Genomic DNA, 25,631 nt, shown 5'->3' with positions numbered 1-25,631 from the left:
CTAGCTGGAGTGCTAAGACTGTGCTACCTTCATATAGTCACATGGACAGACCACCGGTATATGGCTTCAATCAACTGCCATTCACCTTTCCTGAGAAGGGGTCTCCATTCAATTTGACCAGTTGTACTGCTCCTCCGTCGGTAATCTCCTTAATGACATAGGGCCCTAACTAGTGTGCATTCTGAATTTCCCTGGAAATCTATCAAACTTGTTGTCATATAACAAAACTAGGTCATTTACCTTAAAGGTGTGCAGCTTAATGTGCCAATCATGCCATGCTTTTTTGCATTGCTTTTGGACCTATTGGTGAAATCCAACTAGAAATATTTCTTCCTCAAGCTCAGCCAGCTGCGCAGCCTCTCTTCCAGGGCTCTGCGATCTATCATACCTGTGAGTGTCACTATGCACAGACTAGGCATAATGCATTCCATGGGCATCACCACTTCAACGCCATATACAAGCCTAAAGGGTGTTTGTCCAGTCAACTTCTTGCATGTCGTCCAATAGGCCCATAGTACTGCGAGTATCCGTAGGTCCCAATCACTTCACTGAGCATTGCAAACCTTGGTCAGCGCGTTCTCTAGCACTTTATTGAATGCTTCAACCATCCTGTTAGCCTGCAGGTGATAAGGCATGCTTTTCTGGTGATATACCTGAAATTCCTCGTCAGTGCACTAATCGTCTCATTCAGAAAGTGTGTACCACAATCACTCATCAAAATATTTGGACACCCAAATCGTGTCATGACATACTCAAAGAGGAACTTTGCAGTAGTCGCACCTATGCAATCCTTCACAGGTTGTGCCTTCGCCCATCGATTCAAATACTCTGTCGCAGTGATAATGTACCTTGCTTCTGTCTTCTTCCCTTAGGGCTCAATGGGTCCCACAAAGTCTATTGCCCATTTTTCAAAGGGTTGTAATGTCATCTATGAATTCAGAGGCAGCTCATCCCTGCGTGATGGTCTGTCAGTCCTTTGACAGACATCACACACTTTGCAGTAAGCTTTTGAATCCTGATGGAGGGTTGGCCACCACAACCCCGCGCGTAGACTCTTCTACGCAATCGCTAGCCCTACATAATATCCTCCCGTGGTGCCCCCATGAGTGTCCACAAGGATACTGCTCCTTTCAAACTCCGGGACATATCGTCGCAATATCTCATCAGACCCCATTTTGTACAGATGCCTGGAAATGACAGAAAACCCTGTCGTGCGCACCACAAACTCCTTCTGCTGGACGGTGTAACCTTCCGGGGCAGTTCTTATCATTAGAAAGTGTATGATATCTTCAAAATGACCATCTGCAATGCGCACTACAAAAAGTTACACGTCAGGCAATCCCTCCTCCAAATTAGTGGGCTCCTCCCCTATTTCGATGCGTGATAGATGGTCTGGTCTGGTGTTCAGTCATCCAGGCTTCACAATAACTTCAAAATCATACTTCTGGAACAATAACAACCACCTGCAGATTCTCCCCCCCAACACAGGCTTATTAACCAGGTATTTCAACGTAGAATGATCTGTATACATCTTAAAATGGCCCCCCAGCAAATAGTGTCTAAACTTCTGGAGCGTGTATACCATGGCTAACCCTTCGTGCTCGGTGGTGGAATAGTTCTTCTCCGCCTTGGATAACCTTCTACTTGCGAACGCTATAGGATGGTCCAAGTCTCCTCCGCCAGCCTGTGTCAGTACTGCTCCCAGCGCTATACATGACACATCAACATGTACATGAAACTCCTTCTTCCAATCCGGGAAGACTAAAATTGGCGTGGTGACCATCTTTTCCTTCAATACATCCAAGATTTTCTTACAGTCCTCATTCCAGTACAATGTGACATCCTTTTTCAACAACTTCTCCATAGGCGCAGTGATCTGGGCATAGCCTTTGATAAACTTTATGTAGTATACGGTATGTCCTAGGGTAGCGTGCAGCTATTTCACACTCCTCGGCACTTCTAAGTTAAGTATCACTACAATCTTCGCGGGTTCTACCATCAGATCCTGTCTACAAGCCACATGACTCAGCAGGGTCCCAAAAGGAACACAAAACAGGCACTTCTTCAAATTGAGCACGATCTGGTATCTTCGATAGGTATCTAGCATCAAGCGCAAGCTTGCCACATGGCGTTTCACCACCCCAAACACAGTCTAGTCATCAAATTACACTTTCAGGAACTTATGAATAAATTCCTTGAACGTCGCAATGACTACGCGCGAAAAAATAGCGGGCGCATTCTTCAATCTGAAAGGCATTACAGTGTACTGAAAACACCCCCACTCAGTCACGAAGGTCGTCTTGCTACTATCCTCTGGCGCAATTTTGATCTGATGGTACCCAACAAACCCATCGATGAAGGAATATGCTTCCTGGCCACCTACATTGTCCAACACTTCATCAATGAACGAAGTCGGGAAAGGATCATGTACACAAGCGTCATTCAACTTCCTGAGATCTACGCATATCCTTATTTCATCCTTCTGCTTCTTTTCTTGTACCACCATTGGGCTTACCCAATCAGATTCTTCTACGGGCTCAATGATGCTTGCCGCAAGCATCTTGTCTAGCTCTAAGCGGACCTTCTCCTTATACTTCGGATTGAGACGGTAAGGTCTTTGCTTAATTGGCTTCACATTGGGTTTCAATGTGATCTTCATAACACCCAGGTCTCCTATTATCCCTTTTAGATCCGTAAACTTGGTAGGGAACAAATCCTAGTATTCACAGAGCAATTCAGCGACCTTATCCATCGTCGCGTCATCCCAGTAATCTCCAATCTTCGCGAATTTGGGCTCTACCTCTGTACCAATATTCACCTGTTTCGTTTTCAGTGGCGTGGTTATATCAAGATTCTTAATTTGTGGTCCTTCAACCTTGCAGTGACCTTCTGTTTCAGGGATGTTAATCTTTCACGGATCCTCATCTTCTTCTTCAGCGGTCACGTTATAGCATTCTAGCATGTGACTCAGTTGAGTGGTCCAATCGGGTTGAATCAGGTCCAAAGGATCCTGCGGTATCCTAAAGATCGTTGCTTTCACTTCTTGTAGCGCTTCGTCAATATAATCAAACCCGTATTCAAAGTTGAATGTCATTATGAATCCTTCACGCAGAATATCCCATTCACCTATACCATGGCGGAGCTCTGTTTCTAAGTACCAGTTCATTGGGATGACATCCAAGGTGTGACAGAACAAGTGCACCCATTCAGGTTGGGGCTTCGCTCCATAAGCCTCGACCCATTTGGCTAAGTGTGCACACAGATTGTCCTTCCCATCATATTTCTCTGTCATTCGTACCTTCGACTTCCCAAAGTGTATTCTCATCATCCTTCTACATTCGCGCCAATCATCAAAGCTACCCTTGTGTGTAACCCACCACCTTGTGAGCGTAGCGTGCAGTGCCCATTCCAAAGCCTCGAAGCGCTACTTTTCTGATACCTCCCTCTCAAATGCATCCAAAAATATATCTACATCATTCAAGCCATCATAAGTGGGCAGATCTCTTACCTCTAACAACACACAGCGTAGCGACCGGGTCATCATGTTACAGCTTAGTGTGGTTACTTCATGTAACTAATTCTGCCAACGCTCTAATTCTTCATCAGAGTCTAAGGTGTAGGAACTCTCGTGATCCCATGTAATTCATCCATCCACTGTTGGATTCACCCAGTCTTGGTCTCATGATGTTATCTTATAGATATAGTCTAGATCATCATCGCTCTCATAATCACAGACTGGTTCAGTGTAATGCGATCCTTCAGCTGGATCTAGGGGTACTATTACACGTAGCGATTTCTTCTCAGATATCATCTTTTGCTTCTTTAGGTTGATTACCCTATTCATATCAGTAGCCCAATCAATGCCAAGGAGCGCAGGGTATGGGTTGCTGTCATCTACAATTTATATTACTTCGAAGTCAGCCAACGCGCTCGCGCCTTCAATATCTACAGTCACCCCTTGCAGCCACCCCATGGGGATGATATTTTGTTGATTTACCATCCTTAACTAAATTGGTGACCACTGCAGCGCGGGTCTTCCCATTCGTTCCCAAGTCTGCTTTGTTAGGACGTTCACGTAAGATCCTAGATCCAAAATAACTTGATCCATTTCATACTCTCCTATCTGTGCATTCAACGTCATTTCTGATCCTGTCCTTGTTTTATGCTTACCAATCTTTCGTACCACGCGTGGCTCACCTAGAGTGTTTTTGGTGCATCTATTTATAAGCTCCTATAATCCCTTCACAGCCTTGGTATCACCCAGCAACTTCATGCAGGTTTCTAGGAAGGTTGTATGCATAGAAGGGTCCATTTCTTGATCAGGCTTATCCTTGCTCCCTGAGGAGGAGGCCTTAGTGAAGCTCTTCCTTGCTTCCATGAAAGTTTTGCGTGCGCGCTCCAGATCAAATTCAGCCTCCTTCATCAGAGCTTTGCGAACCCATGTGATGTCTTCGGGTTATTTCCCCTTATCATCCCCTATTGCAATTCTACTTCAGAGCACTATATTCACATTCGGATATTGCTCGCGAGGCTTAGACCTCATCATCTACAGGTTCTGAGTCAGTTGAGGAGGTAGCGCCCATTTGTCGCATATCCTTGCTATCAGCATAGGACAGTCCTCCGTTTCATGATCAAACTGAGTGCAATATTTGCATGACGGACGTGTTGGTTTAGTGCAATTGCGGGCATAGTGTCCTAATCCCCCGCAATTGTAGCAGATTAGATGTCCCCGACCTCTGCCAGGTCCTCCTCCACCTCAACCTCATCTGTGCCCCTGAAAGCCTATTCGCGCCATCCCTGTGCTCTGGTCAGGGGGCCACGTCTCTGCCTAAACCCTATAGGTGGGTGTTCTATCCATCATCAATTCATAACTTCTACAGTTTTGCTCATCATGCCCTACCAACCTACAGAAGTTGCAGAAGAGTTACTGTGGTGTTTGTACAAAATTCTGCAGCAAATGACAGTTATCCGTCGTATGTTTTCCTGCTACCTGACATATAGCGCACCACAATGCAGGCCCTGCACTTGGTCCTGCTTGTGCCTCTAGCCTCAAATTCATCGGTCCTTCTCTTGTAATATAGTTCGCAAAGACCAGGCAATGGTCTTTGTCATGCCCCTGACCCTTGCATTTCAGGCACCATACCTCTTCGCGCACCTCCGGTCGAACTGTCTTGTCCTGCTCCAAGATTTGCATTTGAATGCAAAGATTTTGCAACTGCTCATGGATCTGCTAAACCCCCAGATTCAGATCCCTCAGCTGTTATTCATGCAGTCTCATTGCAATCTCCAAGGCCTCTGCCTGAGTCGTTATCTTCTGTTGTGACAGTGCAACCCTTAGGTGTGGTAGGAGCGAAGCCATGAACCATTCACGGTGTTGTCCATCTGTTAAGTTCATATTAGCTTTGTGGATTTTACACTTCAATCTCTGATCTAATTCCCAAGGTGTCTCGCCTGGTTTCATCGCAATTTCCTTGAACCCCACAATCGAATGTGCCTCGGATTTAGGCATACTGAACTCTTTATTCAGCGCAGTCTAGATGTCTACCACTCTAGCATTTGGATTATCATTGGAGTATTTAATGTACCAAGTTAATGAGCGATCTTGCGAAGCACTAACCAGTGTTGCCTTCTTCATGTGATCATCTATAACGCCCTGAGCTTCCCATACAGCTTTCACGATGAACTAGAACTGGTCCGGGTCCTCATTTCCCAAGCCCTTAAACAAAGGCAACTTCACTGAATTTTCCATTTTGAACTACGGTGGAGGTGGAGGTGATACGAGTGAAGCCGCAGGTGATGGTGGTGAAGTTGGAGGTGGTGTGGGTGGAAGTGGCAGTTGCAGGAAACCTTGTCTTATTAATTGGATAACACTTCGCGGAGAAGCCTGTGCTACTCCCTCTTCGTCACCCAATGGAGGTGAAATCAATGGACTATATTCAGGGCCCTTTCTTCCTTCGTTTCTTTAAGTCTTTCCACTTCACGTAGCTCTGAACATCAAGATAACTGCATAACTCATTTTTCGCACAATAACATTTTAATCCAGGTATTCAAAGACTTTAAGTACTTACCTCGGAGACCTTTGAAAAGCACCACTCTGCCTCGCTATAGCTGACTGAGGTATCAACTTCAAATTTAGCCACAAATCCTCCTATGATGCGATCGAGCCAATGATCGACAGTGCGGGCGATCTTATCCTCGGACGCTTCCAATCTCTGTACTAACTTCGGGGTCTAGACAATAGGACCGTCAAGTCTCCACCTTCCTTGGCTACCTACTAGCTTCGTGATCCACTCATATAGCTCAACCGGAAAGGAACAAAAAAATATCTCGTGGATCTCTATATACAGGTACCTGTCCAACCACTATTCCTTTGTTAGTCGCGGATTTCTGTTCTACTGCGCCGCGAATTCATGGATCTTTCTATCCAACCAGTCTCTGATCTCTTTCTTAGTTGGATTCCAATGATACGACATCATACATCTCTTATGCAGATTCTAGTCCCGGCAATGGAACCATTTGTTGTCTTGGTGGGGCCTGACCCAGGTTCAACGTTAGTTAGCCAAACAAATCCCTACACTACTTGACCTTTCGGCATCAGCCCATGGAGCGCAGACCGAAGTCTCACCCGAAGCAGTATGGGGGGATGCTGGAACCAAGTTTCTGCACCCTGAGTGATCTGAAAAGCACCCTATGAGTGTCTCAGTTAAATATTTAGTAAAGGAAGGTATTACAGACTCATGTGTTGGTGTGTGTCTATGTTATTTAGGCAACGGATCGATTAGATTGCAAATACACAAACACTTGAAATGGAAAACAACAAAGAAATACAGTAAGCAAATATAAGAACACAAGAATTTAATAAGGAGTTCACCCTATCCTCTAGGGCTACGTCTCTGATCCAGGTCTCAATGGTGGCCTTCTTTTCTTGTGTCTTAAATAAGAGAATTACAATGAAGGATCTCAGTACGAGTCTCTTGAACAGAATTTGCTTGGCAGGGTGGTTCTTGGATTCCCCAAGACACTAGAGTGCACAAACTCTTTTCCTCACCAGCTCTTTGACCTCTCTAGTCTTTCATGGAAGGAGCCCAGTGTGGTGCTCAGTCCTGACAGATCCCCTCAGGGATGGCTTGAATCACTCAAGCTCTCTGGTGCTCGACGCTGCCTTTGGTCAGCTCGGCCCTCTGTCATCTTTCTGCTTTTGCTTCACTCTCTTTTCTCTGTTCTTCCTCTCTGTTTTCTATCTTCCCCATGCCTTCTACTTTGTCTGTTCATGGCTTTAAAGACATTTGAGCTCATGGCTATTCGATTCCCATTCCACTTCTGTCGGATCACCTGCTGCAGCTTTGCTTGGAGTTCCCTGTTTCACCATCATCATCAGGCTCACAGGGAGTGTCCACTTGTCCTCCTACAACTATGCCAGCTTGCTTCGTCGGTTCAATTCTTCGGTTACGTCGTGGAATGATTCATCGTCCACCTTGGCGGTTAAATCAGACGTCAAATTCTAACAGATCGCAGCTTAATCCCCTGTCGATTCCGGCTTTCCCATCGGGCGTGATCTCAGCCATTAGATTTGGATCCCCTAGATCCGACATCGTTCGCACATTTCGCATGGTTGACTTGCTCGACCGTTAGCGCGCAATGAGTGGCGATTTTCTCTCCTCTTCTTTCCACGCGTCGGGCACTGAGTGGAATCACTCTGTTTTCGCCAAAACTGCTTATCACCCAAGGGTGCCCCCGATAAATACCGCCAGTTTTTGGAGCGCGGGTCCCGCCTTAGAATTTAGCCTTTAGCCCACAGTTTTCCCGGCTCTCATGTGACCAAGCACTCGGGGCCTCTCCTTCTTGAGAAGTTTTTCCCAACGATGTGCGATTAGCGCTAAGCACGCATCAAAAACCGCCTCCTTTTCCCGATCCAGGCTTCCCAGGGGCTAGTTTTGCCTCATGTGCAGTCTCCATGGGCCTCGGTCAGCGCGCTTTGACCGAGGTCCTCGTCGTTCCACGTTGGCTGCCAACTGCCACTATTCAGAGGTGTTTTTGATCACTTTATGCCCTTGGAATTCATGGTTTTGTCCTGATTTGATACAGTCATGGTTCTCTGATAACTTTTCATGGATCCAATTCGGATCACGGCCTTCCCACTGAAAAAGCTTTTGGACCAACAAAAGTTGGCTTTCAAGCATCAACTAAGTGAGGGTATTGTTTTCTCACTTGCCCAATCTCAATCCACTTTGCACTGCTGGGCTTTGAACCTTTGAGCCCAATTCTGAGGTACTCAACATCTCCTCTGCTCGTCGTCCTCACCTTCGTGTCCAGCACGGTGTCTTCCTGCAATTCATTAAGATATTTAGGTAGCAGGTCATCAATAGAAGGCAACTGACTCTGCTCTTCAGGATCCTTAATCATTGAAGGTTCAAACAATCTATAACAATCTGCATTTACGACTAAGTAGATGTGCATGTAAGCCGGTAGATCAAGGTGAAAAGCATTCTGACCAATCTTCTCAAGTATCTTGAAGGGTCCATACCTGATAGGCTTTAGCTTTTTACCTTCACCTTGCATCCTGTCCTTGCTGATATACAGCCAGACCTGGTCACCAACTTGAAAACTATGCTCCATCCGATGCTTGTCATGCCTATCCTTGTATTTGGCTTGGCTCTTTTCCAATTGTTCCTGTATTGCCTGGTGGATCTCCTGGATTTGTTCAATGAACCTAGTTGCCTTGTCCACATCACTATGTCCCACAACTGTGGTATCTTAACAAAGACAAAATCCAAAGGAGATCTTGGTGTGAAACCAAAACAGGTCTCAAAAGGAGATCTCTGTGTAGAAGAATGTTTTGCTCTGTTGTAAGCATGCTACACATAACACAAATGTTCATCCCAAAGCCTAGGATGTTTGCTGCAATATCCTCTGAGTAACTGGATCACTGTCTTGTTAACTACTTTGGTCTGGCCATCAGTTTGTGGATGAAAAGTTGTGCTTTTCTTTAGTTTGGTGTCCATCAGTTCCCACAGACTTGACCAAAACTTCCCCACAAATCGGGTGTCTCGATCAGATACAATAGAAGTGGGTAATCCAAAATGAACCCATACAAGTTCAAAGAACAATTTTGCAGTTTGTTCAGCTGTAATATGTTTATTACAAGGTATTAAAATACACATTTTACTGAACCTATCCACAACAACATATAGATAATCATGACCTTTCCTAGATTTAGGCAGTCCTCCAACAAATCCATTGAAACACTTTCCCAAGGGTGAGAAGGTACTGGTAATGGAGTGTACAAACCTAGTTTTCTGTTGTTGGGCTTGCTTTTAGCACACATAGTACATCCTCTTACATATCTAGAAACTGTCTTGTTCATTTTTGGCCAATAACAAAATCTTTGCAGTTGTGCAACTGTTTTACTTACCCCAAAGTGACCTGATATCAGAGAAGTATGTGCTTCCCTAATTATCTTTATTCTCTCAATTTGTGGAATGCAGAGCTTCCCACAATGGTATAGGAGTCGGTCCTTTACATGATAATCCAATTCTTCTACTCTTTTGCCTTGACTTAAAGTTGCATATACATCTCTAAAGTCTATATTTTGAGCATATTGTTTAATGTAGCTTTCATGTAGCACAAAATTATGCTTAAGTATAGTAGATGCATTTATAATGGGTCTAGATAACATGTCTGCAACTTTGTTATGTATTCCCTTCTTATATCTGATGACTAAATGAAACTTTTGTAGAAAACCCATCCATCTGTAATGTCTTGATTGCTGCAACTTAGTTTGGGAGTGCAGGTATTGAAGTGGTTGATGATCAGTATGTATTACTGTCTCTTTGCCCATTAAGTAATGTTTCCATTTTTTCACACTCTGAACTAATGCATACAATTGTTTATCATATGTAGGATAGTTAACTACTACAAGATTAAAAAGTCTCAGAATGATAACATATGGGTTTACCGTGCTATGTCAACACTGCTCCCATGGCATAGTCGCTGGCATCTGTTTGGATCTCAAATGGTCTTTGCAGATCAGGTAGTGCTAGTACAGGTGATGTACTAATCTTTTCTTTCAAGGTGTCGAAGGCTTTCTGATGTTTGCCTCCCCACTGAAACACCTTGTTCAATCATGTTAAAGCATGTAAGGGCGTTGCAATTGAGGAAAAGTTAGAAATGAACTTCCTCCAATATTGTGCTGCTCCTAAGAATCTTCTCACTTCTATAACAGACTTGGGTTTAGGCTGGTTTATAGTGACTTCCACCTTAGAGGGATCTATTTTCAATTCACCACCCCCTACTATATGACCCAAATAATTCAGAGATGTTTTGCCAAATTCACATTTTGAGAGTTTAACATAAAAATTTTCTCTTTTCAAAACATCTAGTGTCTGCTTAACATTCTTTAAGTGTTCTTCCCACGTTTTACTAAAAATCAGAATGTCATCCAGATACACAATAACAAAATCATCAAGAAAAGCTCTGAGTACATTATTCATTAATCTCATGAAAGTAGCAGGAGCATTAGTTAAGCCAAAAGGCATAACCAGCCACTCATACAATCCCTGCTTTGTTTTGAAAGCAGTCTTCCATGCATCTTGTTCTGCAACCCTGACCTGATGGTATCCACTGTGCAAGTCTAGCTTGGTGAAATAAACAGCTTCCTTCAATTGATCCAAAAGATCATCTATGCGAGGGAGGGGATAACGATTTTTTATTGTTATCTTATTCAGTGCTCGGTAATCAGTGCACATTCTCCACGAGCCATCTTTCTTTCTCACCAAAACGATTAGTGACCCACATGGTGATGTGCTAGGCCCAATGAACCCTTTCTCGAGAAACTCTTGCACCTGCTTCTTGATTTCAGCATTCTCTAAAGCAGACAACCTATACATTCCAATGTTAGGCAATGGAACATCTTGCTGCAAAATAATATCATGTACTATTTCCTTTTTGGGTGGCAGACCTTTAGGTTCTTGAAACAAGACTTCATACTCTGAAACAACCCTTTCTACATCAACTTGTTGTTTAGCATTACAGCCCTCAAATACATTGGTTTTATCAGGTTTCTTTTCCTTTACAACCATCAGTAAGAATTTTTTTCATGAATTTATCATTCTTTTCATCTACCCTGAGTTTATGAGAGTATAATTATTCTTGAGCTTATGAGCTCTTACAAAGTATTCGATTCCATCTTTAACAAGTAGATACTTGTTCTCATCTCTATAGAAAATAGCCTTTCTATCATACAAGTAAGGACTTCCTAAAAGAATTCCACATATATCCAAAGGAATTATGTTTAACTCAACACAAATGCTGACCCAAAAGAAAACTTGAGTTTGCACTGTCTAGTCACTTGTAGTTGTGCTTTATCATTCAACCATCCTAATGGGTATGGTTTCTTGTGACGTGTATTTGTTAATCCCAATTTCTTTACAATTGCTTCAGAAATTAAATTTACTTGTGAGCCACTATCAAACAAAGTATCAATCTTTTGATATTTGGAAACAACTCGAATATGGAAAAGCTCATGCCTTTTTCTCTCATTTTCTTCATCAATAATAGATTGAACAGAATTACTAGTAGATGCTTCAGAATTCTTACCTTTTATACCTGTGGCTGCAATAGTTGTTTCATCTCCTGAGTCTGACCCCAAATCTTTCTGAATAGTTGTAGCAGTCTTCTTCTTCTTGCCCTCGAACTTCTTAGGTCTCAGCTCTGGATGCAGAATCCAACAATGTTCATCATCATGCCCATCCTTTTTACAGTGAGTGCATGAAGCTTTGCTTTTCTGTGCAGTGTTAGCCTTCCTTGCCTTCCACTTCTACTTTCTTTTCTCCTTTCTCTTGCTTACAGTGGGTTGGGATGGTCCCCCAACTTCTGGATTTCCATTCTTTCCTCTGGCTTCTAGATGAGTAGCTTGTACAGATACTTCATCTATACTAGTGGGATTAAACATGAGGATGGTATGCCTCATGTAGCTGTGTAGACCACCAATGTACTTCAAAAGAGTTTCTGGTGAGTCTAATGAGATTCCTAGAATCAATGCTCTCTTTCTAAATTCTTGAGTGTACCCTTGCACACTTTGCCCTTTCAACTACTGAAGGGTTTGCCAACTCATCATGGCTTGTTGCATGCAGGCCAATGGATAGAACTGCTTTTTGATTGCAGAAACAAATTCACTCCAGACAGAGATAGCCTTGCCATGTCTTTTCATATCAGCTTGGGTTTTGCCTTCCCAGCAAACCAAGGCAATGCCTCCTAGGCGTAGGCTTGCCAGCTGAATTTTGCTCTTGTCTGAATCGATGTTCTGTACTCTGCAATAAACATCAATTTGTCTAATCCAATTGTCCAAATTTTTAGCATTTAGCTCTCCATCATATATAGGCAAATCAAATTTAACATCTAGCTTGATTAAAGATGCCTTCTTGTTATGCACAGGGCTTATGAGGAGGTGTGAGTAAGCTTTTCTCTTTCCCTTTTCCTTTGGAGTGGTCATGGAAGTGAGACTCATCTTCTTCTTTATCTTGTTTAGAACCTGATGAATCTCCGTCCTTATGCTTTCTGAAGTCCCTATACATTTCTTCCACCATGGACTTTATAGCTAGGAAAATTTCTATGAATTGAGGGTCTGGTCCTACAGAACCTTCCTCTGACATTGTCTTCCGAGGACAGACTCTCCCAATTTCAGGATTAGTTTCGACCAACTCTCCTTCTCCTAATTTGAGCTTTGATCTAGTGAGAATTCAACAGTTAAACAAACACAAGCTTGTCTAACCTTACAGCCTAAAGCTCTGATACCACTTGATCTGAAAAGCACCCTATGAGTGATCTCAGTTAAAGATTTATTAAAGGAAGGTATTACAAACTCATGTGTTGGTGTGTGTGTATGTTATTTAGGCAACGGATCGATTAGATTGCAAATACATAGACACTTGAAATGGAAAACAACAGAGAAATATAGTAAGCAAATATAAGAACACAATAATTTAATAAGGAGTTCACCCTATCATCTAGGGCTACGTCTCCAGTCCAGCTCTCAGTGGTGGCATTCTTTTATTGTGTCTTAAAGAAGAGAATTACAATGAAGGAGCTCAGTACGAGTCTCCTGAACAGAATTTGCTTGGCAGGGTGGTTCTTGGATTCCCCAAGCCACTAGAGTGCACAAACTCTTTTCCTCACCAGCTCCTTGACCTCTCTAGTCTTTCATGGAAGGAGCCCACTGTGGTGCTCAGTCCTGACAGATCCCCTCAGGGATGGCTTGAATCCCTCAAGCTCTCTGGTGCTCAATGTTGCCTTTGGTCAGCTCAGCCCTCTGTCTTCTTTCTGCTTTTGCTTCACTCTCTTTTCTTTGTTCTTCCTCTCTATGTTCTATCTTCCCTGTGTCTTCTGCTTTGTCTGTTCATGGCTTTAAAGCCATTTGAGCTCATGACTGTTCGATTCCCCTTCTACTTACGTCGAATCACCTGCTGCAGCTTCACTTGGAGTTCCCTGTTTCGGCGTCATCATCAGGCTCACAGGCAGTGGCCACTTGTCCTCCTGCAACTGTACCAGCTTGCTTCGTCGGTTCAATTCTTCGGTTACATCATGAAATGAGTCATCTGCCACCTTAGCAGTTAAATCGGTTGTCAAATTCTTATAGATTGCGGCTTAATCCCCTGTCGATTTTGGCATTCCCATCAGGCGCGATCTTAGCCATTAGATCTAGATCCCCCAGATTCGATGCCATTTGCACATTTCTCACGGTTGACTTGCTCAAATGTTAGCGCGCGATGAGCAGTGGTTTTCTCTCTCCTCCGCTTGCCACATGTCGAGCGTTGAGTGGAATCGCTCAGTTTTCGCCAAAACTGCTTACCACCCAAGGGTGCCCCCGATAAATACCACCAGTTTTTGGAGTGCGGGTCCCGCCTTAGCCTTTAGCCTTTAGCCCATAGTTTTCCCGGCTCTCATGCGACTGAGCGCTCGGGGCCTCTCCTTCTCGAGGGGTTTTTCCCAGTGATGCGCGATTACCGACATCAAAAACTGCCTCCTTTTCCTGATCTGAGCTTCCTAGGGGCTAGTTTCGCCTCCTGCGCAGTCTCCATGGGCCTTGGTCAGCGCACTTTGACCGAGGTCCTCGTCATTCCATGTTGGCTGCCAACTGCCACTGTTCAAAGGTGTTTCTGATCACTCTATGCTCTTGGAATTCATGGTTTTGTCTTGATTCGATACAGTCATGGTTCTCTGATAACTCTTCATGGATCCAATTCGGATCACGGAGATGGTTATGATGTCGGTTTATTCCTTCTATTCCTAATCTCACATAGGTCGTTAAGTTCTATCGCTCTATCAGCCTAGCCCTTTATTCTGCCCTTCAGTGCCTCTACAAAGGGGTACGATTGGCCTTCGCGCAGCCCTAACCTGCGGTTCAGGTACTTTCGCACTCCTAGGGTAGTGTATCGTGTATATTCCCAACCTAGCTTAAGTGTCTTACTTATCTTATTAAACAATCATAGTTAGCGCCACGTAAACAGATATCCTTATTTGTGTTCAATTATCCAACGTAATTACATACATTTGCGCATCACATAAGCATTATAAATTAAATTCATACACAATATGACAAGATGCATTAACAGGAAACAAAGACATAGAATTTGCATAATGCTTCTCTTTATTGATATCTTCAGATGATTACAGACTCTATCCACCCTGTGCACACAGCTGCAGGGGTCCGCGCACTCAATTGTGGACTTCCACCCTAGGCCTCTGCGCACTCAGCTGCAGAGCCTCTACCTACACTATGACCCGAAACTTAGACTTCCCTCCTTATCGCTCAAGACTTCTTCTACAACTTATGACTCATCAAAAATACTTAGAGCCTTCTTACTTAGCTCTTTTTATATGGTAGAAGACCTACATCATAATCTGAGCTTGGGTGAAATACCCAACTTACCAAAGGTAAGGATCACATGCCCCAAGCCTCCTCAACCTGTTGGCCAGACGAGGAGGGGAAATCCCAATAAGATTGGCTTGTGGGTATGATGCCAACTGGGCTATACTCTGCTAGACCAAGATATGGGGAGATACACAACTTGTCATAACAGACAAGGATCATTCACACCCTATGGGTGACAATAGGGGAGATACCCAACCTACTGCAAGAGTAGGGATCACACACACCTATTGTCCAGAGTTCCCTCAACACCAGGAGCCTCCAACACTCCATTCCCACCTTGGGAGCTCAACCAAGGGGGAAGAGTTATGCTCAATGTTCTCGATTAGTAAGCCCCTTATCTGGAGGGGTCGTATCCATCAATCCAAGATACTCTCCGAATATCAAGAACTTCCCTTTCAGCAAAGCCTTGGTAAGAATATCTACTATCTACTCATCTATCGATATGTGATGGATTCTAATGGCTCTTTCCTGCACCATATCTCAAATGTAATGAGACTTGATCTCTATATGCTTGGACTTCTCATGAAATATGGGATTGTTTGTCAATCAAATCCCACTCTCGTTTTTGCAATATATCACATTAGTGTCCAAGACCTGCTCAAATAGCTTCCTCAACCAAATTACCTCGCCGCTAGCCATGCTAGAAACAATATAGTCTGCCTCGGTACTCAAAGCTACGGCTTTCTATTTATTTCTCGTATAAGATACCATGGCGGACCTAAGGCTAAAACAACATCCTGAAGTTCTCTTAATGTCAACAACGTTTCCTACCAAGTTAACATCGATATATCCATGAAGTTTCAAATCTCCGGCAGTGTATCTCAAACCAAGGGTAATTGACCCATGTAAATATCTCAGAGTATATTTGGCAGTAGCCCAATGTGCAGGAAGAGGCTTGGTCATGAATTAACTCAATGTGTTCACTGCAAAGAATATATGCAAACGAGTGTTTACTAATAACATCAAAGACCCGGTCAATTGTCTATACTCAGATGGATTTTCCAAATTGGGTCTTATGGCTTCTCCACATAGATTCTTGAAATTGATTTACATCATTGTGGCCAGGGACTTGCATTTTGTCATTCCAAATATTTCCAACAACTTCATGACATGTTTTCTTTGTGAAAAGAAAATGGCATCGGGTCTTTGCCACACCTCAAGGCCTAGGAAGTAGTGCATGATTCTAAGGTCCGTCATCTTGAATTCAGAGGCCAACTCTCTCTTACACTCAATCATCAGGGGTTCACTATTTGTCAAAAATATATCATCAACATATAAAACCAAAATCAAGGGCATACATTGGAACACCTTGAAGTAGAGGTTGGGATTGACATTGCTTCTTATGAATCCAAGCTTCACCAGGTAACTATCTATACGAGCATACCATGGTATGGGGGATTTCTTCAAGACATACAATGTCTTCTTAAACCTGAAAACATGTGTATTTTGGTCCTTTACTTCAATCCCTTGTGGCTACTCAACGTAAACTTTTTCCTGTAACATGCCATGAAGGAAAGTCATCTTCACATTCATCTGGTGAAGGTTCCATCCTTGACTTGCAGAAAGGGAAACTATTGAAAAAATGGTGGTATAATTGGCCACAGGAGCAAAGATATCATCATAAGCATCTCCCTCTTTTTGGGAGAATCCACTTGCCACGAAACTTGCCTTATATTTTTGTTGATAGTGTTGGAAATCTATCAACCAAGGGGGTCTCCCTGATGTTGAGTCCCATTAGACATAACACTGTTTGGAGTAGGATTTCCATACAGAGTATCAGCCTGGCTACCATAACTATAAGGTTTTCCTTGGCTGCGATGAATAACATAATATATTACGCACATATCCTTTGAAATCAGCAAGTAAGTTGACACTATGAAACACCAATTGCAATGTGTAAAAGGAGGCTTTCACGAGAGGGAAGTAAGAGTGGGCCTCTAGAAGGAAAGTAATAGTAGTATCCAAGGAGAGGAAATGAGAGAAAGGAAATATTCTTTAGTTATTTATCAAAATAATTCACATAGACATAGTGAACATTAAACCAAATACAATACACATTCAACAAGATAAGTACCAAAGCCAATGAAGTAGTTCAATTTCCTTAGTACGTATGAACCAAACATATACTGAAAACATCTAAAGAACAGTCTTACAATATTCATAATACATGGATGAAAATGTGTTGGCTCAATGAGCTTCTGATTATAAGGTGAAATATCTGAGTACATAGTTACAATGGCGAGCCACTAGCTCCAATAGTGGAACATTAAGTCACTCCTTTCTTCTTCAAAGAATGATCTTCTCTCCTATGCTAATCTAGAGAAGCCAAGGCTATCTCTCCAAAGGCTAAGCCTCCAAAATCCATTTTCTTGGGTTATGAAGGTGTATTTATAACAAGATGGATGACCTTTCGTATCCCCTATGACCCTTGAGTTACCCTCATGACTCTTCGACTTCTAATGTGACCTTTGGACTTCTATATGACTTTTGGACTTTTCCTAAAGAGTCTTTTGTCCATATATGACTATGTGGTTTTTCATATTCCACATATGACTCTTGGACTTCCACACATTACATTTGTCCTTCTCTTTTGATAATTACATCATTACATCCACAAATGATGTGGCAAGACACATGAACACACATGACATTGTGATGAGACTAGTACAAGTCACAACTTGACAATGGTGACATGGACTTCATGGTGAGATAGAAATTCCAAGTTATTCTTCTTGCTTCTTTGTCTTTAATATTCATGAGAGGTATGTATAGTACTTCATCTTCATGAATGATCTGCTTTGTTCTTCATCTTCACCCTCCAAGGGGCTAAAAATAGAGAGTCTTCACTATGATCTTGATCTTCCAACTTCCTTCGCAATCGTGTGTCCCTTCATCTTCTTGTTAAATGCTCAACCGGTCTGGACCACTTCACAAGTGTCTTCTAGCATTGTCTCCTTCTCCTTCTCTTCGATCATCATCCTATCATGTCAAGATATAGTACCTGCAACTAAAAATCATTCATGACAAGATGACATCAATACGACAAATTCCTAGTTTAAATTACTTCATGAAAATCAATGATTGAGCCCAAACTAAGTACCAGATAGGGAAAAAGGCTCAGTGATCGCGCAATGCGTAGTTCTAGAGGCCAGGAGTGAGTTATTGATATTGGTTGTGACTCAGTGCACAATGCACAACACTAGAGGCCCAGGAGAAAGGACTGCGTAGTTGAGGGTCACAGTGAGGTAGGGTTTCCCATTGTAACTATGCAATGCACAGTTCAGGAGAGAGAAAGGGCCACAGGATTGTGCAGTTGCACAGTTCAAGAAGGTAGAAAGGCATATTTATTCTTGCAATTATGAAATGAATAAAAGGAGACTTGTTGGGAGGTAGGAATTCACAGTTATGGAGGTCAAGAGGTAGTTCTTGGACACTGTAACTGCACAATGTGTAGTCCTTGGAGGCAGTAACTACGCATTGCACAATTCTAGGAGGCAGGGATGCATGCTTGAGGCTTGCAATTACGTAATGCACAGTTCAGAGTGGCAGAGTGAGCTCAAGTTGGTCAGGCATGAGATCTTCCTGAATTTGACTAAGTGTGGTATCAATGAGGCGGAAATGAAACCAAGGTTGGACTTGAACAAGATCACACACTTAACACAATCGGTGACACAACATTGAACACTCAGTCACTCAGAATCAGCATGATCCCCTTAATGCGACAGCGAAACAACATTCTCCTCCAAGTGTGATGCTTATAATACACTTTGTGACGATAGTGACGACACTAGTGAAACATTGCTCAAGACTTGGGGAGTGTGTCTAATGCATGTTTGTATGACACATAGGACACATTAGTGTAGGAGAATGCATTAGAAACATCCTTCAAGGATGTATAAATGACTCCCTTTGACAAAATGCGACACTTTCCTAACCACCAGACAACACTTCCGAAAGAGAAAAGTGCAAATGAAACTTGAAAAATATTGAAGAAAGTGAAAGTGAGACATGCCAAAGAAAAGATAGCATGAAAATGACACTTGTTAAAGTGAAAGAAAGCAAAAAATATGGTCGCGATTGTGAAAGCGACACTTGCAAAAACAAAGGTGCACTACAACGACATTTGAGAAAACTTGCCGAAATAATAGTACAATTGCAATCAAAGTGAGCGAGACTATCAATGGAGAGTGTGCAATGACTATCGAAATATGTTGCACAGTACAATGTGCTTATGGATTGCACAATCACAGTCAATGGTGATTTCGTAAGGCTTACCTTCAGGAGTTGCACAATGCCTATGTAAGTTTGCATCGAAAGAAGTGCACTTGTGAATTCTTCGAGAACTGAGCATGCATAAGAAAGTGACTTTGACACTTAGAACCTGAGGGAACATCAACCATCCATGAAGCAGATATGAACAAACAAGGAATGATAGATCCTAGGATCATAAGTAGGCTCCAAAATTCAAGTGTAAGCAAAATTTTGGAGGTTTTTTATCATAGCAAAAACACTTGGAGACACACTGGTAGAACTCCAGCTTGTCTACTTAGGTTTTACCTTTAAGTTCAAGATATCGGTATTTCAGGAAGTATTGATTTTCCATGAAGATTACCCTGGTTTTTCTACTTATCCAGGACAAAGATATAGTCCCTTTTATTCCTTACTCAACTTCAAACACATCAACATAAGACTAGTCACACCTCAACTATTTAGATAGGGGAGAAGGATAATAATTATATCGAGCATCTAATATTCAGAGTTTTGTACATTTCCCAGTGTTGATCTACTACCAGCGAGCCTGTTCAGTACCTCGAAAGAGTCACATCAAGGAATCACAAGCATTGCTTCGCTACCAGCTGGTTTGTTTAGTACCCCAACAGAGTTGTTTTCTTCACCTCTCTGCGCAGGAATCCTTTCTCTTCTTCACCTCTTCATTTAGTTACCAATATAATGTTTAAAGGAACTTATTTATTTTGATGGTGGAAGAGGGATCCCAACTTATTGAGATCAGAAGAGGTTGGTTCCTTGTTTACGAGATTTGAAAGATAACTGGAGTGAATATGCTCATTTAAAGTTTTTCTCCTTTCCCTTCTCTACTTGATTGAGTTGACATGTCAAAACACCATTTAATACAAGGCTGAGTTGGAATGAAGATCCTAACAAAGATATAGGCTTTGTAGTTCGACCAAAATATTTTCATCTAGAATGAATCGTATTTTCCATTTAGACTTCATTGACTTTAAAGATATGTAAACCCAAGAAAGAGAAGAGGATGACAAATAATCCAAGCTTTGTTCATCGTCACAGTTTCCCTTTTCAATTTTTTCCACATTGTCTTTCTAGCCAAGTAGGAGCATGTTTCATGCAAAGTCTTATTAAGAAAAACACAAAAAATAAAAAACAAGACAAAACAAACAAACAAGACCAAAAAGGCAAGAAAATGGAGGTTGAACATAAAGCAACATGCAGACAGAAGTAATAAAACAAAAGAACAGTAGAGACTTGATGGAGAGCAAACACAATATGAGTATGAAAAGGGAAACTAGAATATAGCTAGTCCTACTCCTAACCTAACCAGCTAGAAGGTCAGGGTCAAGTGTAATGAGATTTCTAATGTAACCACCATAACTGCTCCTGACCTGCAAACACAAAGATACCAACAATTAAAACTGATATATAATGATGTGTAACAAAAAAGATAAGAACTTGAATAGCTTGCACAATAGATTGAAGGTCTTTACTAAAGGAAAAAAGATGTGCCATAAAAACTAACCTTAACCACCTAAAAACCTTACCTTTTCGATGAGAACAACAGTAATACAAACCTTAAAGGATTCTTGTGGATGAAGCTTCGTCAATGTTTTCCTTCTCAGCAAGCATCAAGGAAGATCAAAGCTTATTATTAGAAAATTTGCTTGCTAAGTGAGATTCTTACAACAAATCATAGATTTGATCATGAAATTCAAAACAATCCTTTTGAAACACATGAAATTATTGAGAGAATGAAATTTCAATTAGTGCACTCAAATTATAAGGAGAATCGATAAGATGAACTAATGTGGAACAAGTATCATCAGGTGTACTAATGGGAGAATGATTTATCGAGTGATAGTTGTTGGTGTTGAGAAACCTATAGGGAAATAGTTAGGATGATTTCTATTATACTCGATAACTGCTTGTGATGTCTTTTTACTTTTTCTTACTTATTAGCTTCTTCTTGTATTATTATGTTATTCTTATAATCAAACAACTATCAAAACAAGAAGATCAGCAATACATAACACAGGATATAGGCTGCAATTGAGCCCCAAAACCTTGTTGGGTGTGTGTTATATTCTTTCCACGACTACCCCATGTGAGGGGTGGTCACAGAGGGCATGGTAGCTACCCTTGTACATTGCACCGAGCGCAGCAAGGGAGCAGTAGCCCCCCTACATAGGGGTCTGGGGCAATGCCCCAGGAATTTGTTTTTTTTTTACCCTATATTCGGTGGGCGGACCTACCTATGGTTTTTTGCATGGATTTCGCACATGATTTTGGGCATGATGGTTTTTTGTCCATGGTATTTTGTAGATCTGGTCAAGGGAACTATGGTTATGTTCTAATCCAGGGTTAATGTATTGGGGTTTATGGATGCTTCGGCATGTATATATATATGTATTGTAACATTGAAAGGAATATAATGAAAAATCAATCTGGTAGTCCCGGTCTTAGGATCCAGGGGAAAATCTCTGTGTATTTTTTTTTTATGTTTTATGCTCTCACCATTGTTTATTTTCTGTTTTTTAGAATTCGTATGCAGGTAATTTTTGTACGGGGTTAAAATCTTCGTTTAGTATCAGAGTTGTTTCGGCTTCAAGGAGATGCCTTTACTGCTGAGGGGTTTTGCTCGGGCCTATGGTAGACCCTGTTTAGTGGGAAATATGTGGGATCGATTCTTGTGGTGAAAGAAGATGGCGAACAACAAAAAGATAGATATCGAGAAATTTAATGGTCAGAGTTTTGAGTTGTGGAAACTCAATATGGGGGATCTGTTGGTGGATAAAGATCAGTGGATCGCAGTAGATCAGGGTACTAAACCAACAGCAATGTCAACTCAAGACTGGGCGAAGTTGGATCAGAAGGCAAAGAGAATAATACGATTGTGTGTCTCGGATTTAGTATTGTTGAATGTATCAGGGGAATCTTCGGCGAAGGATTTGTGGGACAAATTAGGGACTTTATACCAATCTAAGTCTCTGGTGAATAAACTGTTCCTACGGAAAAAGTTGTATAACCTAAGGATGAAATATGGAGACTTGGTGACAAAGCATTTGAATGCCTTTAATAATGTGGTAAGACAATTATTATCTGTTGATATTAAAATTTCAGATGAAGATAATTGTATCAGTTTGTTGTGTTCTCTACCAGATTTGTGGGATAGTCTGGTTGTTGCAATAGGTATCAATGTAACTGCCTTGCAGTTTTATGAAATAGTATCATCCTTGTTGTCGGAGGAGATGAGATGGAAAAAATGGAGGGTCAAAATGGTGATGCCTTGTTTGTACAAGGATGGTCCCAGAACATAAGCAAAAATAAGTCTTCGAGTGGGAGATCTATATTTAGATGGAGATCTAAATCTCCAGGGAAATAGAGTGCCTCCAAGAAACTGAGTATAAACATTAACTCCTATCATTTAGATTTTAAAGATTGGATGGAGACCTTAATAGGAACACAATGCATAGGACTATAAGATGGATTTGGCCCGTTTCCATGCAATATGACTATCTTGATCCTTTCTATGTGCTTTTCCATTACTCCAAATTGAAGCTAGGTTGCAGCCATCATCAATAGAATCTCATCTTTGCATGATTCCTCTCTAACAAGACTTTATCTATAAACAATTTGAGTTTCCTATAGAGTTCGATCATGTGAAGGTATTGATTTTTTTGACCTCTCGTGTGACTGGTATCTAGCACCGAGTTAGAAACGATGGTGATTACCTTAGAATTTGAGTGGCACCATAATTTGTGATGATATTGTCTTTTACTTATCTGATCTCTTGTTAAATTTTTGGTGGTGTCTACATGTGGTAGATCTAATCGAATGATTCGTCTCAAGCTCCCCCAAGAGAGTCCCTACCACCTGAACCCTTGTGCAATCTAGGTTTTACTTTCTATATTTGAACCATAACAAGGGAAATCACATATGGAAGCATCATTGAATTTTTCTTAGGTGCTAACATGTGAAGTATTTGTTTATATTGAGGTTTGGGCATACTTTTACAGCTAGGAAATGGCCTACTCCTCCATCCATATAAACTCAGCCATAAATCTTACGAGCACTAGTTAGATTGGCTTGGGCTTCAAGAAAAAGTTAAAGACTATGAAGATCAACCTATATTATCAAATTAAGGATCCTATAAAATTTTGGGATGGAGATTTTGGTGTCTAGCTTAAAGGATTGTTTGGTAATGGGAGCAACAACTGATACAGTGTGAGCTTGAGATGGAGGTTGTTTTTATTGTAAAGTTTGTTGTAGGTATTAATAATTAGATTGATGAAAGAGAAAAATAATTTAAAAATAATTATATACATAGAAACAACACCCATAATATGCTTGGAAAATCCCAACTAGGGAAAAACTAGTGAAAAATAGATTTATTATTATCTAATGGATTAAAAGTATCCATTCATTGACTTAAAGAAATCCAAGTTGGCCAACATACTAGCCTTTGCCAACTAAGCCTTCTGGTCAATTATGGCTCCTTACAATGAAGTAACCCTAAGCTTTTTAAAGGCCTCATCACATTCAATCCATGGGAACAAAACTATGGGAAACCAAGACCATGAGTCTAAAACTACCATTGTTGACCTAAAATTTTGACTCTTTCACTGAGTCAAGTTTACCTAGCATTCCCCCATTTAAACTTTACTTGGGTTTCCCTTGACGAAATCCATCAAAACTTCCAAGATAGCTAGCATCACTCATCACTAGGCCCTACCCCCCTTAATTTTTATATCCAATGTATCTGGGAATCCTACATGTTCCCCCCTATCACCTAGGTCTATGTGTAGACTTTACTAGTAACTTACTACAGGTACGCATGTATAACCAGGTCTTACAGGCATATGCCAATTTACATGTAATTAAGCTTTGACTCATTTATAATATTTTTTCATTTCTTCCATTCCAATGTTAATGCCACCATCATCTCACCTTCACACAAATAGTTCCCACTCTAGCTTGACCTCAATCTCCATCTTGAACGCTAGTGGATGCTCTCAACTTGCTCATGTGAATCACTTTCCACATCTTCCTTATATTTGGTCTTTACCTCTCCTTCCACATGCTTAGCTAATAATCATGGCACAACAACTCATTGGGAACTCTTTAAAATAATTCAAGAAGGTCACCAAGAAGGGAGAACCTCAACTCCTCTCTGCCCTCTTTCAAATAGGTAGGCAAGAATCCATGACTCCAAAACAATGGAAAATTATTTGCAATGACCCCCCATCATGACCCTATATGGCTCCCTCTACTGACACACAATGAGATGCTCATGAATCTCAACAAAATCCTACTTCGATGTCCCAAAATTCCTTGAGTTGATGGTGCCCCTTGGAACCAACATTGCCATGAACAGGTGTGGTAGCATGAAATTTGGAATTTTTCACTACCCTCTAGATCTATTGAACCATGTGACCTCCCAGTGAGAGAAGCCCTGTAACCTATATTTTAGTCCTAGATCTTCTTTTCTCTCTTGGTATTCAATTCCCTAGTTTGATTTTCTTTAAAAACCACTCCTCAAAAATATTTGCAGCTGGAATTTCCATGAAGCTCATTGAACCATGAAGATTCTTGTTTGAGCACCAACAACATGGCTATATTGGCATTGACCATGTGCAAATAATCATCATGGGCCTTAGTAATGCACATGGGGTCACCAAGCTTTCTCTATACAAGTCCACCATGTGTCATTGAATCCTGCTCTAATCAACTTAAAATTGACCATAGAGTCTGGATCAGTTGATTCTTAAACAAGAATCCTGGCATCCTCCACATACCAAAAAAAAAGGATCTTGATCCAGATCCACCTTTGCGAATCTATAAAACATTGGATCTAAATCCAAAAGAACCACCTTTTCCTCCAACCCTAACGGATCTAACATTTCCTTCATTTTCTTTTAACCAATGGAGTCACTGAAAACCACAGCGACCTTCATGACTGACAAGGGTTCTTTATGCAAATATGTCTCACCAACAATATGGTCTTCTTTATCCTAATGGTTGATGCTTAACATCCAATGCATCCAATCTCTCTAGGTTCATAGACTTGATATATTGATTCCTTTCTCTCCTTTGCTTACAAATTCAAGCAACCAATAACAAATGAACTCTTTTTTAAAGAGTCAAGGTTCATCTAGCTCTAATACCAATTGTTAATAATTAAATTGATGCAAGAATAAAATAACTTAAAAATAATTATACACAACAACAACACACATGATTTACCCTAGAAAAGCCCAACTGAGTAAAAACTAACCAACAACATATTATTATTTTCTTATGGCTTAAGTAGCCATTCCTTGACTTAAACGTAGCCAAGTTGGCCAACACCTTGGCCTTGGCTAAGTGATCCTTCTGCTCAACTTTGGGTGCTTATAATGAAGTATCCCCGAGCCTTTTAAAGGCTTCATCACATGCAATCCATGGGCACAAA

Source organism: Pinus tabuliformis, chromosome 6, assembly GCF_031772625.1.
Source record: "Pinus tabuliformis cultivar Carrire ecotype Pingquan chromosome 6, CPIR1, whole genome shotgun sequence".
NCBI classification, from domain to species: domain Eukaryota; kingdom Viridiplantae; phylum Streptophyta; class Pinopsida; order Pinales; family Pinaceae; genus Pinus; species Pinus tabuliformis.
This window is presented reverse-complemented; position numbering follows the sequence as displayed.